Source organism: Neovison vison, chromosome 8 (assembly GCF_020171115.1).
Source record: "Neovison vison isolate M4711 chromosome 8, ASM_NN_V1, whole genome shotgun sequence".
Taxonomy (NCBI): Eukaryota; Metazoa; Chordata; class Mammalia; order Carnivora; family Mustelidae; genus Neogale; species Neogale vison.
Window position 1 is genome coordinate 3,858,391 of NC_058098.1, and position 24,390 is coordinate 3,882,780.

Here is a 24,390-nt window from a genome sequence, read left to right on the forward strand (position 1 = left end):
CTGAAGAACCGGGAAGGCTCGGGACTGGAGCAGGCAGGACGAGGAAGCAGTTTCTCGGCCTCCGCCACACTGCGTTCGGCGGCAGGCAGCCGTCCCGCCCCTTGGAGGATGCCCGCTTCGCAGTCTCCCCCGCCTCTGTCCCCCAACTGCTGGCCACATCCTCCCCAGAGCTGTGACAACCAAAATGTCTCCGGACTTGGCCCCGGCCACAAAGCAGCCAAAGCAAACCTTCCCGACGTGCTTCCCTCCTATGAAAGAGATCCTCACAGCGGCCCTGGGCTCGGAAACTTCAAGAATGTCAAAGAAGATCGTGATGGGAAATCACTTTCAAAGCTCTGAAGTTCTACACCCTTTGAGGTTATGGGGGGTCAACCACTGCCCCCTGGAAAGGTTTTCATATCTTGAATTTTTCATTTTTATCCTAGAAACAAACATGAGGTTCTGGAGGAGAGATGATGGTGATTACATAACAGTATTTAATTGCCCAAATTTCCATATCCACTGCCCCATGGAACCCAAGGGGAACAAGATGTCATTCTGTGTGTGGGAGGGGGGGTCTGTACAGCGGGGCAGGAGCCCCCAAATCATGAATCTGGTGGGAGCTAGTATACAGAGGCTACACACAGACCCCTCCCCTCCAAGAGAGAAACTCTCTGCTCCCCAACGTCTTACGATCCTTTGGAAGACCCATAATTCCTTTAAAAATGGGAAGAGGGACATCCCTCCCCCAAAATATGAATATTTGGCTCTGGGGATAAAAAGGTTTATCCCAGATTTATGAGATCTAATTGATATAGAACATTATATAAATTCAAAAGGTACATCATGATGGTTTGATACATATATGTTGCAAAACAGGTGTCACAATTAGCTTGATTAACACACATACCACCTCCCATGGTCACACACCATGTAAAAGGACATTTAGAATCTACTCTCTTCACGACTTTCTATTGTTGCAAACGGCAGGATTTCTTTCTTTTTACGGCTGCATAGCATTCTACTGTGTATTATACACCCCATTTTCCTTATCCACCCCTCCATCGGCCGGCGCTTGTGTTGTTTCTGTCTGTCTTTGTCACTGTGAATAACGCTGTCACCAACGCTGGGATTTACAAACACATTCATCCTATCCCAGGGATAAATCCCACTGGCTGTTGAATTCAGGTTGCCGGTATTTTCTTGAGGATTTTTGCATCTGGATCGATCAGCGGTATTGGCCTCTCGTTTTCTTCACTTGTTGTGTGCCTACCTGGCTTTGTCATTGGGCTCAGGAGAACCTCATCGAATGAGTTTAGAAGCGTTCCCTCCTCTTTCACCTTTGGGAGGACTGGAGATGAATTGGTGTTAATTCTGTAAATGTTTGATAGAATTCACCAGCAAAACTATCTGGTCCTGGGCTCTCTTTGGTTGGCAGGTTTGTGACGACCGATTCAATCTCGGTCGTAACTGGCCTGCTCTGCTCAAATCGTCTCTCTCTTCATGACTTTGTCTTGGTGGGTTGTATATTCCTAGGAATGTATCCACTAGGTCATCCCGTTTGCTGTCATATAGTTGTTTCTGTGGCAGTCCTTGAAGTAGCTCCCCTTTCACTGAGAATTCCATGTACTTGACGCCTTTCCTTTTTTCTCGTTATTCGAGCTAAACATCTGTCAATTTCACAGATATTGTCAAAAAACCAACTCCTCGTTGCATTGACTTTTTTTCTACTGACTTCCTAGTCACAACTTAATTTATTTCTGCTCTAATGTTTACTATTTCTTTCCTCCTGCTAACTTTGAGCTTAGTTTGCTCTCCTTTTTTCTAGGGTATAAAGGTGTTTACTTGAGATCTTTCTTTTTTCTTCATGTAGGCGTCTATTATTATAAACTGTTCTCTTAGAACTGCTTTCTAGCATCCCATAAGTTTTGGTATGTTGCTTCCTTTATCTCAGGATACTCTCTGATTTCCCTTTCAGTTTCTTCTTTGACCCATGGGTTGTTCAAGGGTGTGCTGTTTAATTTCCATGGGTTTGTGAATGCTCGCTTTTCTCCTATTATGGACTTCTAGCTGTGTACTGCCATGGTCAGAGAAGAAACTTGGTACCTTGATTGATTTTTTTTTAAAGAATTTATTTATTTATTTGACAGAGAGAGACACAGCAGGAGAGGGAACACAAGCAGGAGGAGTGGGAGAAAGAGAAGCAGGCTTCCCTCTGAGCAGGGAGCCTGCTCTGAGGTTCGATCCCAAGACCCTGGGATCATGACCTGAGCCAAAGGCAGACCCTTAACAACTGAGCCACCCAGGCACCCTATTACCTTGATATATTCATGGTGCTTGAAACCCTTCTAAAATTTATTAAGACATGTTTTGTGGCCCAGCATATGATCTGTCCTGGAGAAGGCTCCAGACACACTAGAGAAGCATGTATATTCGGTGCTGCTGGATGGAACATTCTGTATGTGTCTGTTAGGTCCAGCTGGTCTACGATGTTGATTTTAATGTCTCTTCAGAGGAAGCCAGTAATCCAGGTTGAACACGCCTTAACTTCCAAAGCTCGTTTTTCAACCCAGATGCCACTAAGGCTTGCTCCTATGGCTCTGTGTCCAAACATGAAAATACTTCTTGGTGGCACCTAAGCCAAAAACATGGACCTCTTCTTTGGTGCCTCCCTCTCCTTCATCCTTCCATCCAACGAGGCCCATGGTCTGTTCATCCAGCCTCAAAGCATCTCTTGTACCTGCCTGTGCCACCTCATCCCCAGACACTTCCTTGTTGGACCACCGGAACCACCCACAACAGCATTCTTGCCATTGTGCTGACCCCTCTCTCCTTGCTTCATCAGCCACCGAGGAACGTGGCTCCCCACTGCCCTTGTCAATGTTGACTTGGCGTGCCGGAAATGTACCAGCAGTACTACTCAAGATGGTCTTGCACGGCACCCAGCTAAAGAATTTTTTTGTCACGGTTGTGTTTTTCTTTAACCCGCTTGCCACTTTCCCAATCTTCCATGTGTAGCTGGCTTGGACATCTCCTTTTGAAAATAAATGCATTTGTTAGTAGATGCCGAAAGGTGGGTTTATTTCAGTAGACACTCTAAATAAGTAATTACATGGGAAGTTTGTAATTCCTGCAAATATGGCAAAATGCATGAAAGATTGCTGTTTGGTGATCACTGACCTACAGTCAAGGGCAGAAACACTTGGGAAGTCCTTCATGTTCTAGAGCTTTCCTTCTTCCTGACCTCATCACCTGTCACTTCCAGCTCATTGCCACTCCCTGTTTCGCACAGAGGAGCTGCCCATTAAATGTGGTATCTTCTTGAACTTGTAGTTCCCAAACAAGCCAAGCTGCTTCCCATTGTTAGGACATTGCAAGTGCCATTTCCTCTGCTTAGAATGCCCCCTTTATGCTTTTGGCGAACTTCTGCTCATTCTTCAAGACCTCAAGACATCACCTCCCCTTTGAAACCTCACAGTTAGGTGTACTCCCTTCCAGCTTCCATGGCCCCATGAATATATCTGATAGTCATAAAGACAACAGCCAAGGTATTCTGAACAACAATGATGCACTAAGCATGTGGTTAAATTCTTCACAGGGAGTAGCTATGGATATCCCCATTTTATAGATAAGAAAACTGAGACTCAGAGAGGTTAAATCACTTCCCTAATGGACCACAAAGATACTGACACAACCAGGATTTGAACTGACAGGTCAGGCCCTGGTACTCGCAGTTACCCACAGAGGTAACTGGTTTTCCCTACCACCAACCATCATGGCCAGTATAGTACCATGGGATGACCACTGGTTTGCTTCTCTGGGCTCCCTATACAACAGGAAGCTTCCCAAAAGGCAGGAGCCTTGTGCTCCTGCTCTCTGTAACCTTACTGCTGGGACAAGGCCCAGCACACATGAGACAGCTGACTAATGTCTGCGCAGTAATTAATTTTTATTTGATGACATCTCCTTGAGATTTCCTTTTTCATTTCCAAAACCAATATCAGCTTACAACTGAACCAAAACCAAAAACGTTCAGCAAGCACATTTATAACCATATGAGCACAGAGTTCTCAAAGTTGTTTGCCATTCCTGATTTCACCCAAGGACGTCAAACACTGAGAATGTAAATGACGTCTGGATTGAAGTCAGAGAGGAGAAGTCACTGGACTGAGGATGACAAACAAGAAAACAACCACAACAGTATAATCTGTCCTCAAGCACAGCATCCGGAAGCAGACGGGAAAGGATTAAGTTTTACAGTTGACTTACCTGCCCAGAAATTCAGCCCCTAGCTGAATAGAAAGAAGAAACCAGGCTATTTACTCCTAAATATTTTTTAAAGACCAGATTTTCATCCTATAAAATATGGCAAGAAAAGATAACAAGTTGATTTTCCACTCTGCTAACTGAATTTGGAAGGAGAGAAACATTTATTTTTATCGGTTTCTCATTTGCTCCTGATGGTGCTTCCGAGGCTGATGGTAGGAGCTTGTAGACACCCGGTCAGGAGGCACAGCGCGTCCCCGGGTGCCGTGAAAGGCCACGTGAAAATTGCAGTCATTCTGCTCTGCAGAATGGACATCACCTTGCCTCTAGAGAGCCCTAGGCTGGGCTCAAATTACATTTAAACACCAAATTAAAATTTTAACTATAAAAAATAAGGGGATAAACAAGAGAGAATCATATTATAATATTGTATTGGTAAAACTATGCCTGGGAGAAGGAAGTGGGCTTTCCAGGTCACCACGATGCTTGATGCCACGTCCTCCAGTCACAGGAAGCACGGGGCCCATGCGGCATCCGTCTTCATCAGGGCACCAGTCTCTTACTAGCATTGATTAAGGACCCTTGGATCGCAGGCCCTCTCCAAGTCAAGTCACTGGAGAGTAAATTCCTGTGCAAGTTTTTCTCATGGCGACTAATGCAGGCCTCCAATTTCCTATTTTCCGGAGGACATTTTACACGAGTCTAGAGAAAGGCATCTGACCCAGTTGAGAATAGGCCAGCCACCGAGTTCACTTTCATCCAGATGTTCTGGCTCGTGAGGCTGATGCCTGGCGGGGCAGCTGCACCGAAGTGGGCTCCCTCTTCCCTCTCAAGCCCTTCCCCATCTCTCTTTCCAGCCCCCTCTCATCCCCAAAAGGAAGAGACCACAGAACTATTTCAAGACACTGAGGGTTTCGGTATTTTGTTTTTGGTTTTTTTGTTTTTTGTTTTTTGTTTTAAGCAGCATTGGAAAAGACTGAAGGACACATTTAAAAGAAAATTTGGTCTCAGGACTGATTTATGTAAAATAATAAATGGTGCCACTTGGCTGTTTATAGAGTTAGAGATAAAATTAGATTCTAGATAATTCCTTCTCGTGCACATGGGGCAACTCTGATGGATTACTGCCTTCATATGACTTAGAATAACAGCGGCTCATGGAAATTTACAAGAATACATTTCACAGCCACGTCCAATAATTCAGAACGCTACCTTGGGTCCCCAAAACGACTCAAATTTAATTTGGGAGCCATGCCTGAGAGAGTACGCCGATGAAGAGTATGATGTAGTTAACAGTTTTTAAAAAGTTACTTCACTCTCACAGCTGAGCAGAAGGCATTTCTACCCAAGTTTTCCCCAGTGTCACCCTCACTGACACATTCGTAGCCTGGCCACGGAGAAAACTGGACAAGGCCTGAGCGAGGAATGATTCTGGGGTTTGAAGAGAGGCACATTTCATCAGCTGGCTGAGAAACGAGGAGCTTGAATTATAGAGAGTTGGTGCCCTTGGCCATTTTCCATTTTTTTACAAGAGGTTGGAAATCAGGCAGACCCGAATGTCCACGTCTACACAGGCCTTAAAGTGCTCTTGACAGGGGCGGTAGTTGCCCTCTGGCGATAGCCAGCGTGTTGAAGACGTCCGGGTATGTCACAATCACTCATCCGTAACGACTATTCCCATGGCACCTTCTTCGTGCTGCAGGCGGACATGGAGGTCAGCCTCAGGCCAGGCTCACAATCAGCCTCTAAAGGAGGGTGCAAAGTGCTCTCATGGGGCAGGGGGTGGGGGGCAGGGAGTCGAGGGGAGGGGTAAGTTTAGAGCTAAACCGAGACCTGAAGAGAGTATAAGCTTGTCAGACAGAAGTCTGGGGATGGAGGGGGTGGGATGGGGTGCAGAGCTGGTACCAACGGAGGGCGAATTTCAGGCAGAAAACACGGGGAGGTAGATGGCTGAACTACGGAGCAGGAGCGGGAAAAGCATCGTCAGTGAGACTGAAGAGGCGAGGAGTTGCCAGATGCTACAGGTCCTCCCACCCAGCCCCGTGAGGGACGCTGAGCTTCACGGGAACAACGCGGGTGACTCTAGCCGATGTCCCTGTAGAAAGAGCCCCCCGGAATGCCCAGCTTGGTTGCTGTCACGCAGCTGGGGCTGAAAACGCAGAGACATTCCCAGTCCCTTCCGATCGTCCAGGTCCCCTACACCCGAGAGGAGGCAAGTGGAGAGGCTCCAGAGACATCCAGCGGGCGCAGTCGACAGACCTGCTGACTGGACAAACAGAAGGAGATGGAGAGCGAAGACGATGCCCGCACTCTGGCCCCGGCGAGGGCAGGAGGGCTTCACTGAAGCCGGCACACACGAGGCGGGTATGGGGGACCGGTCTCGAGGCCAGTTCTGGAGAGCTGGGCTTGGGGGGATTCGCAGGGCAGAGCCAGGGGAAGCGCCTCCAGGAGGAACCTGCTGCCAGCGAGGGGAGTCCCGGCCCCCTCCCTCTAGCCCGGGAGTGGACCCCAAACCATCAGACGGCTAAGTTCCAGTGCAACTCTCTTCTGAAAACGACAAGTCTTCTGGACCCACACGGCTTCTAGAAACATCCACGTAGGGCATCAGCTGCACATGCGTGGTAAGAGTGTGGGGAGGGACCTCACTCCAGGGACGGGACTCCTGCTGAGTCCAGAAGAAGCCTTCGTCTGAGGGGAGAGGACGGGCAGCGAGGCGCCCGCTCAGTCCATCTGCGTTGGGTGGCCCTGTCTGCGCACCCAGAATTTGGAGCATTTACAGTGAACATTGAACGGTTCTACACAGCCTCCTTCCTCTGCGGTCCTCTCTCTCCAGTGAGAGGAGGCAGCCTGTGGACATGCTGGCAGCTGTACAGGTCCCTGGACCCCAAACCACCCCCAACTCTGCTCACCCCAGAGCTCATCAGTCCGCAGGGCTTCATGCCTCTTCCCCGGGAGCTCCCGGTTCCACGCCTGCTTTCCAGTCTCTAGGCCAACAATGAACAGCAGAAAGTCAATGCAACCCACATATGTAATTTGAGATTTTCCAATAAATACATGTTTTTGAAGTGAAATTTTAAATGTGGGGTTAGTGTTACTAAAATATTGTATTTATGCCCCTGAATTCAAAGCTTCTTTTTTAAACTATCAAAATAGGTAGGAGGAGGTCCAAGTTATTATCTGCCATCATATGCTCCGTGTAAATTTTTTTCCATTTAAAATTTTTGCTATGACTCTTATCCGGGAGTATTTATTTGTGTTTTACTTGTTTTGTGTGTGTGTGCTAAAGCTTCAACATCTGACGTGACGGTTACACCTAAAACACTTCTCAGTGTGCACTAACCACGTCTCAAGTGCTGGAAAGCCACGTGGGGCTGGAGGATGCCATGATGGACAGCCCAGCCCTAGACCATGTCAGACTTTCAAGGCCAGAGAGCTAGCCATGGCAATGACGGCCACCGCATACGGGCGGGGTGAGCCCATCCTGCACAGTGCAACGCGGTAGGTCCTTGCTCAGATTCCCCAGCTCCGTTCCTGGCACCAGCGCCTGCTACATGAGGCCTGTTCCCTAACGTCTCTAGCCGCGATTTCATGCTGTGAAATGGAAATCCTAATGCTACCCTCTGAATGTCTGCGTCCTCCAAAATTCCTATGTGGAGACCTAAGCCCCGAGGGAATGGTATTTGGAGGTGAGGCCTTGGAGAGTGACTGGGTTTTGAAGGCGCATTCCCCAGGCAGCAGATATGTCTAAGTTGGAAAACTGTCCGTTGGATTTCCAATGGGAACTTCCTGGTGACCTACCGAGGGCAACTGATTTTCATGGAGATATAAGCCAAAATCAGTCTGCTCATTGGGAGTGTGGGCACAGGAAAGAAGTGGGGATCCCCACTTTCATTTAGCCCCCATGGTTCCTTTAAAACCAAGATCTGAAGCGCCCTGTGGGCAACTGTTTTATCTGAAGGACCATAAATTGAGCAGCTGTGACTCACCCAAGCCCCCATCAAAAGAATACTCGACAGCAACCTGCGACTGCCACCAGAGAAGCCGTACACAGACTCTACAGTGCCAGCAAAGTAGATAAAGAGCAAACAAAGGGGCTTTCAGGCCTTCCACGTTTAGAGAACAAGAGGAAGAAGTCAGGGTTGGCGAATGAATGAGAAGGAGGAGGGAGTGGGGTGGTTGGCTACAGACCTCGCACTCCAACCACTGAGCCTGGCTCTTGGCTCTCAGCGGCCTAGGCCTTTTGTACACGATGCATCTAAGAAAGGATTTAATAAGCTTTGTTTCACCAACTGTCTCAACAATGTCTTTACGGGCAACTTTGTCCTGGCCCAGTATCCAGCCCAATATCGTGCCTTGCATCTGGTTGTCCAGAAACAACCAACTTTGTCCTTATTAACCTGAGCATGGACTTCACCACTAAAATATCCCCTGGCCAGGTTTAAAGATGCTGGGAATGTAATGTAAATGCATATGTCTTAAGAGGTAGCAGGGGTAACAATGTGCTATCACCTTACACCTGTGAGAACGGCTAGAATCAACAGCACAAGAAACAGCACATGTGGGCAAGGAAGGAGCAAACCAGGCAGGAAGGGCTGTTGGTGGGAATGCAAACTGGGAAATATTTGGAGGCCTCGTATCTGATAGGAGTCAAGTGTCCAGTGCAGCCACTCAGGAAAACAGGATGGAGGGCCCACAAAAAAATTAAAACTAGAAATACCGTATGATCCAATATTTCCAATACTGAGTATTTACCCAAAGGAAACAAAAACACTGATTTGGAAAGATATATGCACGTCTGTGTTTATCGCAGCATTGTTTACAACAGCCAAATTACGGAAGCAGCCCAAGTGTCCATCACTAGATGAGTGGGTAAAGAGGATGTGGTGTATGTATACAATGAAACAACACCCGGCCATAAAAAAAAAAAAAAAAAAGAACGAAACCTTGCCATATGCAACAACGTGGATGGATCTAGAGGGTGTCGTGCTGAGTGAAGGAAGTCGGAGAAAGACAAATAAATACCATACGATTTCACTCACATGTGGAATTTACAAAACAATAAACCCGACTAACAGCAACGACCAAAACCACTCTTCAATAGAGAAGGCAAATGGGAGATTGTGGGGTTGGGGGCCGGGCCATGAAATCAAGGAAACTAAGAAGAACAGACTTCCAGTTACAAAAGGAATAAGCAACAGAGACAAGAGTACAGCATAAGGCATAGACCAGGAAGACTGTCAAAATGTCTGATGACATTGGGGAGAGGGGGGTTGGGAGAAGGGGGGTAGGGTTATGGACATTGGGGAGGGTATGTGCTTTTGGGTAAATTGGAAGGGGTGGTGAACCATGAGAGACTATGGACTCTGAAAAACAATCTGAGGGGTTTGAAGTGGCGGAGGGGTGGGAGGTTGGGGTACCAGGTGGTGGGTATTATAGAGGGCACGGCTTGCATGGAGCACTGGGTGTGGTGAAAAAATAATGAATACTGTTTTTCTGAAAATAAATAAATTGGAAAAAAAAAAAAATGTCTGATGACAGACCGTGACGACACACACCGAGATGAGCCCTGAGTGATGTATAGAATTCTTGAATGGTTGTGTCGTACGCCGGAAACTACAATAACACTGTGTCTTCATTATAATTTGATTTTTAAAAAAGGAAAGAGGCTGGAGGGAATAAAAAAGAGGCAAGAGGATGTTAAGGAAGGCTTGGGTTGGGGGAAGAGCCACCAAAGATACAACGGAACCTCTCGTGTTGGGAAACCATTGTGAGCCCGAAGATGGCGGTACTCCTGAATCCTTGGGAAGGTGCCTCAGGTGACGGCTCTCCTGGGGTACACGGTATTCCATGCTGTCATCGGCGTGACCTCTGTTCGGCTACCAGAGACATTAGGGAAACAAAGCCAAGATGACGGTGTGAGGGAGACGACAAACAGATCAATTCACCAAGTATTAAGTGACATGGATGCGAAGACCTCCATGTGCACCAGCAGAACTGTAGTGTGTTGTTGCTGATTTGCTTTATTCTGGACACTCAGGAACTTGAAGCTCTTGGTTGGAGTCTCAAAAAATCAGTTCTATTAACGGTTTTGCCCTACAGAACACTAGTTTCTCATTTTAGGTTTCCGAGAGGATTCTCTCCATCATCTACCCAACCGTGCATCCTGATAACCTTCGAAGCAGCCTGAATCTTTTCTTCTTTAGGCCTTTCTGGTGAAATATCTCTCTTTGTATCAATTCTATTTGGATAAGGCTCTTTGAGTTTCAAAAATCTAGATCTAGTCCACCTGGATCAAGAGCAAACCTGGATCAAGAAGGGGGCAAATGATGGCTGTGGCCCCCTCAGCAGGGATGGAATGCTAGAGAACATCTCTAGGACCATGGCCGCACAGAACTAGACAGCTCCAAAGGGAGTGTGAAATGGAAGAATAGAGGGTTCGGTATCCAAAAGCATGGACAGGTGGCCAGAGCCAGGCCACCGTACTGTGCAAATTGCAGTTTCATTGTTTAAATAATTTTACTTTGTCTCTTGAGAGACCAGAAAATCATTAAGACTGCTTTACTTTTAGAGAGGAAGATCATTAAAGAAATAGATCAGCCCATGTCCTGTATCTTCGTAGATTGCACAGGACTAACCCAATATATTAGAACATTCTCACGGAAGAACTAGCCTCTGCCTCCCTCCCCAGGGAGGGAGCCGACCCTGATACACCCACGGGCCTCCAGGCCCACACACCTGAAGCCAGTGCAACCTGCAGCAAGGTGCCAGGGAAGAAAAATGTAAAACTATGGGGTCGCCTGGGTGGCTCAGTAGGTTAAAGCCTCTGCCTTCAGCTCAGGTCGTGATCCCAGGGTCCTGGGATCGAGCCCCCCATTGGGCTTTCTGCTCCACGGGGAGCCTGCTTCCTCCTCTCTCTCTTCCTGCCTCTCTGTCTACTTGTGATCTCTGTCAAATAAATAAATAAAATTTTTTTAATTAAAAATATAAAATATCAGCACCTCGCAAGTTAAATAGGATCCATGCAAATAATGTAATTGGGCATCATTTACCCTAGCATTATTTGCCCAATGTTTCACAGTAATTTTTCAGAAAACTAAAGTGTGCGGTATAATGACAAAACTTAACAAATAATTAGCATTAGAAGCAAAGGACATGAGGAAAACTTGTTGGGGGAAAGAAAATGTTACGTCTTGATTGCAGTAGTGGCTACACAACTATACATATTTATGAAAAGTCATAGCACTGAGGGGCACCTGGGTGGCTTAGTGGGTTAAGCCTCTGCCTTCGGCTCAAGTCATGATTTCAGGGTCCTGGGATCGAGCCCCGAGTAGGGCTTTTTGCTCAGCAGGGAGCCTGCATCCCCCTGCCCCCCGCCCCTCTCTCTGCCTGCCTCTCTGCCTACTAGTGATAGATCAAATAAATAAATAAAATCTTATTTTAAAAAAAAAGTCATAGCACTGAATACTTATACAGAGTAAGTCTTATTGTGGATAAGTTAAACCTCAATAAGCCTGACTCTTAAAAGGGAGGAAAATGGGACAGTATGAAATTGTGAAGAAGGTGAAAAGACAAGTTACACAATGAAGGGAAATATTTGGAAATCTTGTATCTGATAGGAGTCAAGTATCCAGAATATATAAAGAACTTCTACAACTCAACAACAAAAAGACAACTAAGTTTTTTAAAATGGGGGAAAAAATTAGTGGTCCTTCATAAAAATTAAACGTAGACTCACCAGATGAACCAGAAGTTCGGCTCCTAGGTGTTCACACGACAGAATTGAAAACAGGCATTTAAACAAAAGTTTGTGCCTGAAGAGGAGTGGTAGAAACCAGCGTCTAGTTATGGAATGAATAAACTGCCGGAATAAAAGCTACAATGAAGAAATATGGTTGATAGTATTGTGATAGCATTGTGTGGTGACACTGTAGTGGTCACGATGAATGTATAGGGTTGTTGAATCACAATGTGGTGCACATGAAACATGTGACATTGCCAACTATACCCAAACAAACAAATAAATATTTTTAAATAAAGTGAGTAATGTGCACATGAATGTTTATATCAGCACTCTTCACAGTAGCCAAAAGGTAGAAACTGCCCAAATGCCCACCAATAGGTGACTAGATGAACCAAGTATGGTGTATCCAAACAATGGAATAGAATTCAGCCATGAAAAAGAATGATGTCCGGACACAGGCTCCAACATCCATGAACCTCAAAAACATGCCAAGTAAAAACAATCCAGGCACAGAAAGCCACATATTATTTGAATCCATTAATGTAAAACTTCCAGAATTTTATTTATTTTGTTCAAGATTTATCTATTTCAGAGAGAGAAAGCCAGCACGCGCAGGAGAAGCAGAAGAAGCGAGAATCTCAGACAGAGTTCTATGCTGAACACAGAGCCCGATGCAGGGCTTGATCTCACAGCGCTGAGATCATAACCTGAGCTTAAACCAAGATTTGGACCCTTTGCCAACTCTGCCACCCAGGTGCCACTCCAGAATGTTAAACAACCATAGAGACAGAATTCAGTGGTGGTTGCAAGCCTGGAGGGAATGAGGAATGAAGAGTAACTATTTGATGGGTATGGGGTTTCCTCTAGGGGGTAATGACAATGCTTTAGAGCTAGATGTTGTGACAGTTGCTTAACTCTGTGAATGTACTAACCGTCACTGAATTATCCACTTTGAACATAGTTAATTTTATGTGAATTTCACATCAAAAGTAAATAAATTAAATTAAATTAAGTTAAATTAAATTAAGGAAAATGATTAGCATTACTGATAAAGCTCTTTCCAAAATGTATTAGGCTATTCCCAGCTTTCTTTCGTGTGGCTTAAAATCAATAAATGCCCTGGGAAACATGGTGGGGGTGTCTATCGCAGACCATTCCAGAATTCTGAGCTGCCAGAGCAGGTCATCAATAGCCTGTTGGGAGAAATAGCAAAAGGAAACTTGAGCACCCGTTGCCCCTGGGTCATGGAGGAAGCTTCCCTTAAAGAAAGGGGACCAGATGACCGAGACACACATGAGAAGATGCTCACCATCTCCGACGACCAAGGAGATGCAAATCAAACCTCCAGTGAGATGCCACCTCTCAACCATCCAAGCGGAGGAAGTCAAACACATGGGAAACAAGAGGTGCTGGAGAGGATGCAGAGAAAGGGGAACACTCATGCGCGGCTGGTGAGACGCACACTCTGGGAAACAGTCTGGAGGCTCCTCAGAAAGTTAAAATAGAACTATCCTATGAGACAGCAAGTGCACCACGGGGTATTTACTCCAAAGATGCAAAAATACTAAGTCAAAGGGATGTATACATCTCTATGTTTATTACAGCTTTATTTACAATAACCAAGTTATGGAAGCAGCCCAACTGTGTGTTCATAGATGAATGGATAAAGAAGATGTAGTGTGTACAATGGACTATTACGCAGCCAAAAAAAGGAATAAAATCTTGCCATTTGCAATGACATGGATGGAGCTAGAGGGCATCACGCTACGTGAAATAAGTCAGAGAAAGACAAATACGGCATGATTTCTCTCATATGTGGAATTTAAGAAACAGAACAAATGAACAAAGACGAAAAAAGACAAAAAATACAGACTCTCAGCTACAGAGAACACACTGCTGGTTCCCAGGGGAGCTTGGGGGCAGGGGGGTGGGGGAGAGGGACAGGTGATGGGGACAAAGGAGCTGGCTTGTCATGATGAGCGCCAGGTGACGTACGGACGTGTTGAATCGCTATATTGCACACTTGAAACTAATATAACACTGTATGTTAATTAAACTGGAATTAAAGTTTAAAACTTTAAAAAAAGAAGAAAGAAAGAAAGAAAAGAAAAGAGACCAGATACCCTAACTCCTTACCATGTCTGTGACACTCACGAGACAAGGCATTCTCCCTGAGCTTGGAAGGTTCTAGAATGCTTGGCACTGACCCGACATCAGGATTGTGATTTAAACTGCAGTGCTTGGGAGCACCTGGGTGGCTCAGTTGGTGAAGTGTCTGCCCTCAGCTCAGGCCATGATCCCAGGGTCCTGGGATCCAGCCCTGCATCGGTCTTCCTGCTCAGTGGGGAGCCTGCTTCTCCCTCTCCCATTCCCACTGCTTGTGCTCCATCTCTCTCTCTCTCTCTCTGTCAAATAACTAAATAAAATCTTAAATATAAATAAATAAGTAAACTGGAATGCTTGTAAAAATTAATTAACTAATTAATTCATTAAATTTAAAACTGCAGGGGTTGTGGTCCTAGACAACACTCTCCAGCCGCCCTCTGAGCTGAAACCTTGGGAATTTGCTGCAAGGAATATGGGGAAAAGAATGAAAGAATTTTAAAAATAAAACCTGCATCTCCTGTCGGGGGTGGGGGGTCAACAAAGGTCTAGGGGTGCTCCAAAGCCAGATCTCTATATCCAAGGTGGATATAGAGATATGTGTTCACTGCTGAAGATGAGCCAACCCCCAGCGGGGACATGGAGACTGCAGAGAGACCGAGGGCAGAAGGATTCAAGAGGTGGACAATGCTGGTTCCCACTCCGCGCTCTCTAAAGCAGTGGGGACACTGTAAGGACGTCCCAGAATCCAGCCACCAAGAGCATAATAAAGTGGGGAGATATCAGGGGCCACCAAAAGACATATGGCCAAACTGACATCCAGCAGGAAAGCAAGAAGACCTAGAAAGGTGGGCTCCAGGGATGGGGGCAGGTGGGACTATCCATCTTTGCCCATGACCTTGGCTTACCCAAGGCTCTGGGGGATCCAGTGAAGTCAGAATCACTCAAGACAAATTTCCACCAAAAGTGGCATTAGTAGATTGCAAGTAGCTTGGAAGAAGAATGGCTCGTACTTCTGGTTCCACTTGCCCCTGAATGTTGAACTGGGATGAAACTCAGAAGCAATGTCCAACCATGGTGGTTTAGCCAGGAGACAAGCAAAGAACAAATCAAGATTCAAAATGGTTTTCCCAGGTCAAGGATGGGCCAAAATTAAGAAGACATGTAACAGGAGTAAATGTAAAGAGTTGGATTTCTTTCTCTTTTCCTTTCCTTCTTTCCTTCCTTCCTTCCTTCCTTCCTTCCTTCCTTCCTTCCTTCTCATAAATACAATTGAAGGGTAGCAGCAGGTCTGCAAATGGTGTGAAGTGCCCACTTTGCGCTCAACATTGGATGGTCATCTTGTCAGCTCATCTTTGGGACAGTCCTGCAAAGTAGCCCCAGGAGAAGTGAAGCCAGAGGAGGTCAGGAAGCTCGCCCTAGGTCAGAGCGCTAGTACGCCGCCAAGCTGATCTCGGTCCCCGGAAACTCCAAACTGTACTCTCCCATTGTCCACAGACACTTCCTCGCAGGGTACACCTGAACCAAAGCACAATGCATGTCAGAAAGAGTTGGGGTTCCACTCGACTGTAGGGAGTTAAAGCCTGTGTAGATCCAAGGCTGCATCTATTAAAATAGAGGCTCCCAAGCTGAGGGGACATAACCATCCCAATGCACTTCAAGGATCCACTAGAGCATATGAGAGTCCGGCTTGAGAAGGAACTGAGAGCCTCAGCATTGGGATTATTCCGTGTCAGGATGTCTCTCAAGTTTCTGAGTTGAATCCTAAATCCAGGAATCTTCACCGACTACAACAGCCCCTGGGGAAATCTTAGAAACGAGGCGCCCCCTGGTGGTTCTCTTTACCAGGGAGCGTGGCCCATTCCAGAGCTTTCTGCCCACCTACTGAGGTGTCCCAAGCAATTCATTTCATCTTTTTTTAAATTACTTTGTGATCATTGAAATTACCTTCATCGTAACCCTGATGACCAATGTCTCACACATCAGAGGATTTTATTAGAGATGTATTACACTGCATCCCAAGTCCAGAAACTAACAGTACGACCTGTAGAATTAAAATTTCAGCTCTTTTCCATGAGCTTCTCATAAGAAATTTTTTTAAAAAACAAGAGAATGCAAGCCCATCTCCCACTCCGTATAGGACTTTTCCAGCTTTATTTCGATCAACATTATCAGGATGCCTTTGACGGGAACATCTACTTCAGAGAGAAGGACGCTTTCCCAGGGAGGTTAATCCCTTCCTACAAGTACCCAGCGTTTTCGCAGCAGCCTTTAGGTAGTCTTCAGCTCCAAGCGGTGTCTTATTATTTATATTGTCCATTGTTCGTCCTATTTATTCTCTGCCTCATTTATTTTTATGGAAATAACTTGCAGAGTATTTAGTTCTGATGAACGATTTTGCTTATTTGCTTTTGAGCATTGATCAGCCACAAATTCTAAAATAAACATGTAATTTATTCTGAGTGTAGAAAAGTAAAGAGAAGTAAAATTAATTAATTTGCAAATTCACTACCATGGGTGAAACTTAAAGTACATATAAATCATCAGGATTCTGAATGATTCTATAAGCTAGGGGTCTGCAGACCTTTGCGTAAAGGGCCAGAGAGGAAATATTTGAGATTTTGCAGGCCAGATGATCTCTGCCACAACCACCTAACTCTGCTGTTGCAGCACAAGAGCTTCCCCAGACAATATGTAAACAAACGCATATGGCTGTATTCCAATAAAACTTTATTTACAAAAATCAAGCAGTGGGCCAGAATTGGCTTGCAGGCCAGAATTTGCTAAACCCTACTATGGTGAACAGGTGTGTTTCCCATTGGTGCCTTCCATTTCAGGAAAAACTCATAGAATATACATACGAAGAATGTCTAGAAATAATATGGAGTTTACAATTCTATTCCTATCACAGTAGTATTGAGTCGGTGCTTTCTTGATTATTAAAAATATTTATAAAGAAATGAAATCTTAAAATTATGAGTGCACCAATAAATCACGTAATACCTTGTCATATGGTACATAAGTCACCTCTATCATTTATTAGCAAAAATTTACCCACTTCTTATTATTGTCTGGCTAACCTCTGAACAGACATTAAAATGATGAAAATATCATTCTCTTCTACTCATGGAGCTTCTTACTCTCCCAGGCATGCTCTGGTCATCATTTCAAAGTTTTAGACAAGTACATGTTTTTTATACTTTCATTCTAGTGTCTGTCTTGTTCTATATAAAACCTTCTGAAGGATCGTACAAATTTTATTGGAAGACTTAGAGGCTTTCTGGTTGATAAATGCTTACATTATCCACATTTAATTTAATTAGTGTTTTGAAGGAAGTGCTGTAAAATCAGATTTAGTGTTTTTATGCCATTTGAAATTTGTTTCCTGTCCATTTCATGACACCAGGAATCAAGGGTCTTATTTTTGAAAGCAGTGCATGTGGCTGATTTTGATGTTTTAAAAATTATCTAAAGGATAAGACACCCCCCCAAAAAAAATCAAGATTTGTGTCTTTTGATTTCCCTTTTCTACTGTTAGGTTAATGGATTTTTAGCTGCATCTTCATTTATATGGAAGATTTTCATTTTGAATGACGTTTTTCCCTCATAATACATTGGAAGGTCTGTACTTTGGACTAAACGTACTCCAGAGTGACCTAATTGCTTTATGAATCTTGCAGGCGGGCTGGGGAAGTGATCCGTGCATCAAGCAGATTCATTTCGGACGCAACTATGCGTTTACTCTGCCCGCGGGAACGTTCCATCTCACTTCTCTTGGACCAGAGAGCTGTCAGCCGGGGGTATGACAATCCCACTACAGATCTAGAAGACACCAGTGCAGAACATCTTGTTCCAAGGGTTCTCTTTTTCAGCACCAGTGACACTTCCCTGGGAGAAATTGGAAAGTGAAGTGAATACGAGGAAAAGGTAATCTGCCCCTCTGTGAACAATGTTACGAGGCAGGCTCGTACTCCCATGGTAGTCTAGAATTTTCTGTGCATCCTATGTCCGTAACTAAAGGAGTTCTGGAACTCAACCATCTCTGCACTCTACATGACGCTGTGCTTTGGTTTTCCAGAGTTAAATATGGGTGATGGGTTGACCAACCCAGTATCCCAAGGGAAGCCTAAGAGGAAGGTTAAAATCTAATAAGAAACGGGCATTCATCGTAGGTCCCATTAGAGCTCAGTATCCAGAATTAATTTCATAAGCAGCAAGAGTCACAGGGGCCACCGAGAGCCGCGGTCATGTCTGCCATAGAAGATAAGTGCCTTCTTCTGCCTCTCAGCCACTGGAGCAAAGATGTTTCCACTTCCTCTTGCAATGCCTGACCAATGTCAGAGTGAGATGAACTGATGTGTTGCCTGGAAAGGAACCTTATAAATTGTAGCTGTTTCATTTGAGTTGGTTTTGTTTGCTTGTTTGGTCGTATGGACGCTGTCGGGCGCCCAGCTGCAAATCCACACGGCCCGGCGGGGCAGGACTCTTCTCCAGGCCTTGGTCTCTGCCGACGCAAATATCGAAACCCTGCCCGGGCCTCAGCCCCAATTCTCTCAGGGCGGGTGTTGGTTTTGGCTGAGATGCAGTATGACCTCGCCAGGTTCCAGCATTGCAGGTGAAGCCATTTACAGCACTTAAAAAAAAAATTTAAAAAAAAACGCGGAATTTTAAATAATTTTAATGAAGACGCACGCTCCCCGTGCTTCAGTACTGTCCAGACTCCCCTCGTCCAAGCCCCACCTTCACGACGGTGGCCATGTCCCCACGAGATCCTCTCTCCCATGATTGACTTTACATTCTCCCCAGAGCAGACTTACTCATTTTACCGAAATAGATTTATTTTCAAGGGAAACCACCATGAAAGGAAAAACCAGGACTGTTCGCCTGGAACAGAAAGTCGCCTTGTGAGCCTGTCGCAGTCTTGGGCCCAGGGGCCCTGGCCAGTCCTCCCCACATGACCAAAGGTGCTCCTGGAAGGCCGCATGCTCAAACACCAAGTGCTCCTGGCCCTCCTCCCCGACTCATCCCAAACCCCTCTTATTCCTCAGCCCTGTGAGCAGTGCCCTCCTGAAGCGGTCTGTGTTGACTGTACGTTTAGGAAGGAGCTTAGGGAGGGCATCCCTAAGAACCTGCCTCCCACCCATCCCTCTCCTCTCCCCTCGCACCCTGGGCAAGTAGATGGAACCTCCAGATGTCACACCCATGTCCTCGGGCAAGTTGTTGAAACCCCTTGCACTTCAATTTTCTCATCTGTGAAGTGGGGACAGTAATGGTCTCTTGATCGATGGACCACCCCAAGGAGAGAACAACTTGGTGCCTGTACAGTGCTCAGAACAGTCCCCAGGATTTGGTAGATGCTCAAGGTGAGCTCACATCCATCTGCCATTTTGTAATGTGCAAGTGGGCGCGGCCAGCCAGTGACCTGGGAGAGGCTGTAACGTGCACTTCCAGATTCACTCGCGCTCCTCCTGGGAGGGCTGAGATCTGAGTGGCGGCTGTTTGCCATTGCTGTTCCGGGCACGGGGCGTCCCCCTTGTGACCCGAGGGTGAGAACAACAACTTTCAGTCCACCAGGCGCTGGGCACCTGGCCTGGACTGTGGTGGAGATTCTTCCAGTCCTTGTTAAGTGGACAGATACCAGACTCCACTAATAAAAAAGAAAACCAGATGGGATGAAGGAGAACCCTCGTGATAACGATTAGTAACATCTAGACAAATAATCGCCGACGCAGACAGAAACTTGAAAGAGTTGTAGTTGCTACGGACAAGCAGAAACACTGAAATTTTCAAAACGCATTGAAAGAGCTCATTCTGTCAGAGAATAATGTCGTCTCTCTCTCGGTAATGCAATTGCGAGTCATGTGATCTCCCTGTTTCATGTTTGCATTTTCATCGAGTTTCCTTAAAGCATGAAAATGTCGATGTTTTCATTTGGGTAGCTTTCCTTAAACTGCAGTGTGAAACAGAAGTAGAACAATGGTAAATAAAATGTCATATTTTACTCCATCTTGGCTAAATTGATCACATTTTTATATACTTATGAATAAGAGAACAAGCTCTCTAAATGATGTTAAGTAAATTATATTTTTATTAAAGGAATATTTAAATGCTGTATGTGGGTTTATTTCCTTGATGAGATGTTTTCTTGTGAGGATATTTCCTTTGCGTGCATTGCAATTGTGTTACTGTAATTGCCTCAATATTATCTCAACTAAAAGTTTTGAGTCTTTGAGCAGAATCACAGTGGAGCAGTCTGGAGATCCGAACTTGTTTGTTCAGCACAATATATCTGGCTTCTCCCTGTGCTGTGATGTTTCACGGGACATAATTCACTCAAGAATACAAACAAGCTCATGGAAAAATTGTTCCGGTCGTTCCTGACTTGTAGGGTGGGCGGCGCTCTCTGAGTCCTGGACCTGATCCTAGTGTTTGACTCCTGTTTTTATTATATTACCTGTACATTTTTTCCTTTCTTTTAAAATGGCGTAGTCTTTTTTTGTGTGTGTGTGTAAACTCTGCCCCCAACGTGGGGCTCGCATTCTTGACCCCAAGATCAAGAGTCACACGCTCCCCCTACCGAGCCAGCCAGGCACCCCTAAATATTTTTCCTTAATACGAAGTATTACATGCTATTTATGACATATTTGGAAATACAGATATGAAAAGAGTTAAATCAACCATAATCCCACCACATAATCCCCTAAATCCACCACCAAGAACCATCGCTATTAGTGGTTCCAAGTACAGTCATATACATAATATGTAATACACATATAGATAGATTGCAGCAAGTATAATTAATTGCTATATCAATTTTTTACCTACTTTTACACTTTTCCCCCCTAAATATACGATGAGCATTTTCCCTTAGCACGAGATATTTTTCTCCACCACCATTCTTTTTATACTGAGGAAAAATTCATGGAACATCAAGTTAACAGTTAACCACTTTGAAGCGAGTTCAGTGTCATTGAATACAATTGAAACGTGGGATGACACCGTCCCTCTGGAAACAAGCCATTCTCACCACCCCAGTGGAAATACTGGACCTTTGATCCATCACCCCCTGTCCCCTCTTTCTGCGATCCCTGGTAACCATTGGTCTGTTTCCTGTCTCTGTGGATTTGCCTGTTCCAGAAATTTCATGGAAACAGAATCATTCGACATGGGGACTTGGTGTCCGGCTGCTTGTACCGCGCGTCCTGTTTTTGACTTTCATCCACTTTGTGGCGCGTGTCATTCCTTTTGACAGCCGAGCAGTACCTCATGGTATGGCTAGATCACACTTCATGTGTCCATTCTTCTGTTGATGGACCTTTGCGTTGTTTCCCCCTTTTGGCAATCGTGAGTAATGGTGCTACCAACCCGCACGGAATGGCGTAGACATATTGGGTTGTACAGCCGTGCTATGTTTAGCTTTGTAAGGAACCGCCGAACTGTGCTCTGAGCTGGCTCACCCACGTTCCGCTCCCACCAGCAATAGCTGGGGTCCCAGTTTCTCCAGTCTCTACCCAACCTTTTTGATGATGGCCAACCTCGTGGGCAATGGCATCCCATTGTGACTCTGATCTCTACAAGCCTCACACCCTCCCTGTTCATGCCTGCCTACCATGCCTTAGTGTATGATTGAATCTCCTAGGGCTCTGGTGGTGGATACTTAATAATTTTCTGCTTTTATAAACAATGCTGGAGTGAACATCCTTCTCTCACAGTCTTTACGCAAATTCATAATTATGTTGCGAGTATACGTCCCTCAAAGCGGACTCGTTGGACCAAAACCAGTACCAAGGATTTGGACACTTATCGAAAAATTGTCTTAAAGAAATTTTGACTCAAACTTACACTTCCTGTCATTATCTGACTTTTTCTTTGGTAAGTCACTCATTCCTGCCAAAATATGTAACAGGTTTAAAAAAAAAAAAAACAACAACTCACTACCTTTATTAAAACCTCCCCGAAAGGATCCCACATAAATCATCATTAATTTGCACATGTGGATTTTTCTCCACCATTTGGCTAAAAAAGACAATGAATATTGTCCTTTAAAAGTATTTGAGCAGGGGCGCCTGGGTGGCTCGGTGGGTTAAGCTGCTGCCTTCAGCTCAGGTCATGATCTCAGGGTCCTGGGATCGAGTCCCGCATCGGGCTCTCTGCTCGGCAGGGAGCCTGCTTCCTCCTCTCTCTCTGCCTGCCTCTCTGCCTACTTGTGATCTCTCTCTGTCAGATAAATAAATAAAATCTTAAAAAAAAAAAGTATTTGAGCAATATTATACCTTCTTAAATATACATGAAAAGCCGTTGATTGAGGCAGTTCAATTTATAAACAAACAGTAAAAGGTAACCACCGGGTTGTTCAGTTTAATGACTTGACTCATTGCTTTGATTAAATCCTAAAACTAGACAGTTTGCTTGTATAGTCCAATGCCACTCCCTGAAAATTTATTGGTCCCCTTCTTTTGAGACACCTGTTCTCCCCTCTGCTGTGTGACCAGTAAATGTCAGATTCCTTTAACCCTTTGTTAAGGTGATGACACTTTATGTGTCTATCACCATCGGGCCATAAAGTGCCTTTTTGGTGATGGTCTAATTTCCCTTTGTGGAATGTAAAGTACAGTTACGCATGATATTGATGACCTATGTCACTATTTACCAAAGAAATACCATCTCATGCACCTTGAAATTCCTACATGTAATTAGAATTTGAAGACAAATATAGCCTATGAGTAAGATGAATAGCAAGTTTAATTTTTTAAGTATCTGCTTTTGCTATTTCTAGTGTATTAGGAATAAATTACAGCATGAGAATTTGAGTGTCCCCACTTCCAAAAAAACTTACCCCTGAATTGTGGTATTTTTTTTACAGCATATTATTTTATCGGAACAGTGTCCAATCCTTCTGGAACAACTTTAAACTGAAATGGCATAATAAGGTAAGGCCCTATTTTCAAAGGAAAGTGTTACTGTAATTCTAGGAGTGTGCCGAGGCATAGAGTCAGGCAAACTATTTAGAAACATTAAAATAACCAATTCACAAAGACAGGGAGAAAGTGAAAGGCATTAAGGGGAAATTTGTAGCCTAGATGCATGGCATAAATAATCATTATGATCATAATGAGCAAATCATTTCTGCCCTGGGGAGAGAATTTTTGATTTTGTGAGAGCAAACAAAATGATTTATAACTCATGCACCCAACATATGAACCCTCTTTGGGGCACATCTACTTCCCAGTGTCACAGATGGTCTTTCGCTCCAGATGGGAACCAGGTAAAGACATCAACTACGAGACTATTTTTACACAGCTCACCAGTTTCAACTACTGGGACCTAATTAATAACTCTCTAATTAATAACTAATTTTCTGATTTCTATTCTAAAACAGTTCCCTCTTTATTAGGATTGAAATAAAGAACAACTGTTACTCTTTATATATTTGGGTTGTTTTTTTTTAAGATTTTATTTATTTATTTGACAGACTGAGATCACAGGTAGGCAGAGAGAGAGAGGGAAACAGGCTCCCTGTGGAGCAGAGAGCCCGATGTAGGGCTCGATTCCAGGACTCTGAGATCATGACCCGAGCAGAAGGCAGAGGCTTAACCCACTGAGCCACCCAGGTGCCCCTATATATTTGGTTTTATTAAATGTTTCAAGTCCCTAGTATGGTGTATTGACTTACATTGAATTGTTATTTTTTTAAGACTATTTATTTGTTTATTTGAGAGAGAGTGAGAGTAAGAGAACGCAAGCAAGGGGAGGGGCAGAGGGCGAGGGAGAAGTAGGCTTCCCAACGTGGGGCTCGATCCCAGGACCCCGGGATCAAGACCTGAGCCTAAGGCAGATGCTTAACCAATTGAGCCACCCAGGTGCCCATACTGCATTGTTACTTAAGCTGCTTCTACTCACAAAACTATTTAGATTTTTTTTAAGACAAATATATTCCAAAAAAGCTCATATGTTTTTGAAGAGTTGGTTCAACGTGCTTTTAAAAAGCCTGGTTGACAAAGTGAGAATTTCCTCCCTGACCTAGTGGACATTTCTGTCTCCTCCTTCCCCTTCATTTCCTCCTCCTTTTTCTCCTTCTTCTCCTCTTTCTTCCTCTTCCTCCTCTTCTTCCTCCCTCTCTTCCTCCCTCCCCTTCTCCACTCTGATAATACCCTTCCTATCTCGGTGAAATTCTGCATCAAAAGGCCCCTGCCTCCCAGAAGGGAATGGAGGCGAGGAAGTCAATGAGCCCCTCCTAGTCCCAACCGACCCCTCGTTCCTGTCCATGGCTTTAAATTTTTAGGGAATGACCCTAAGTAGTA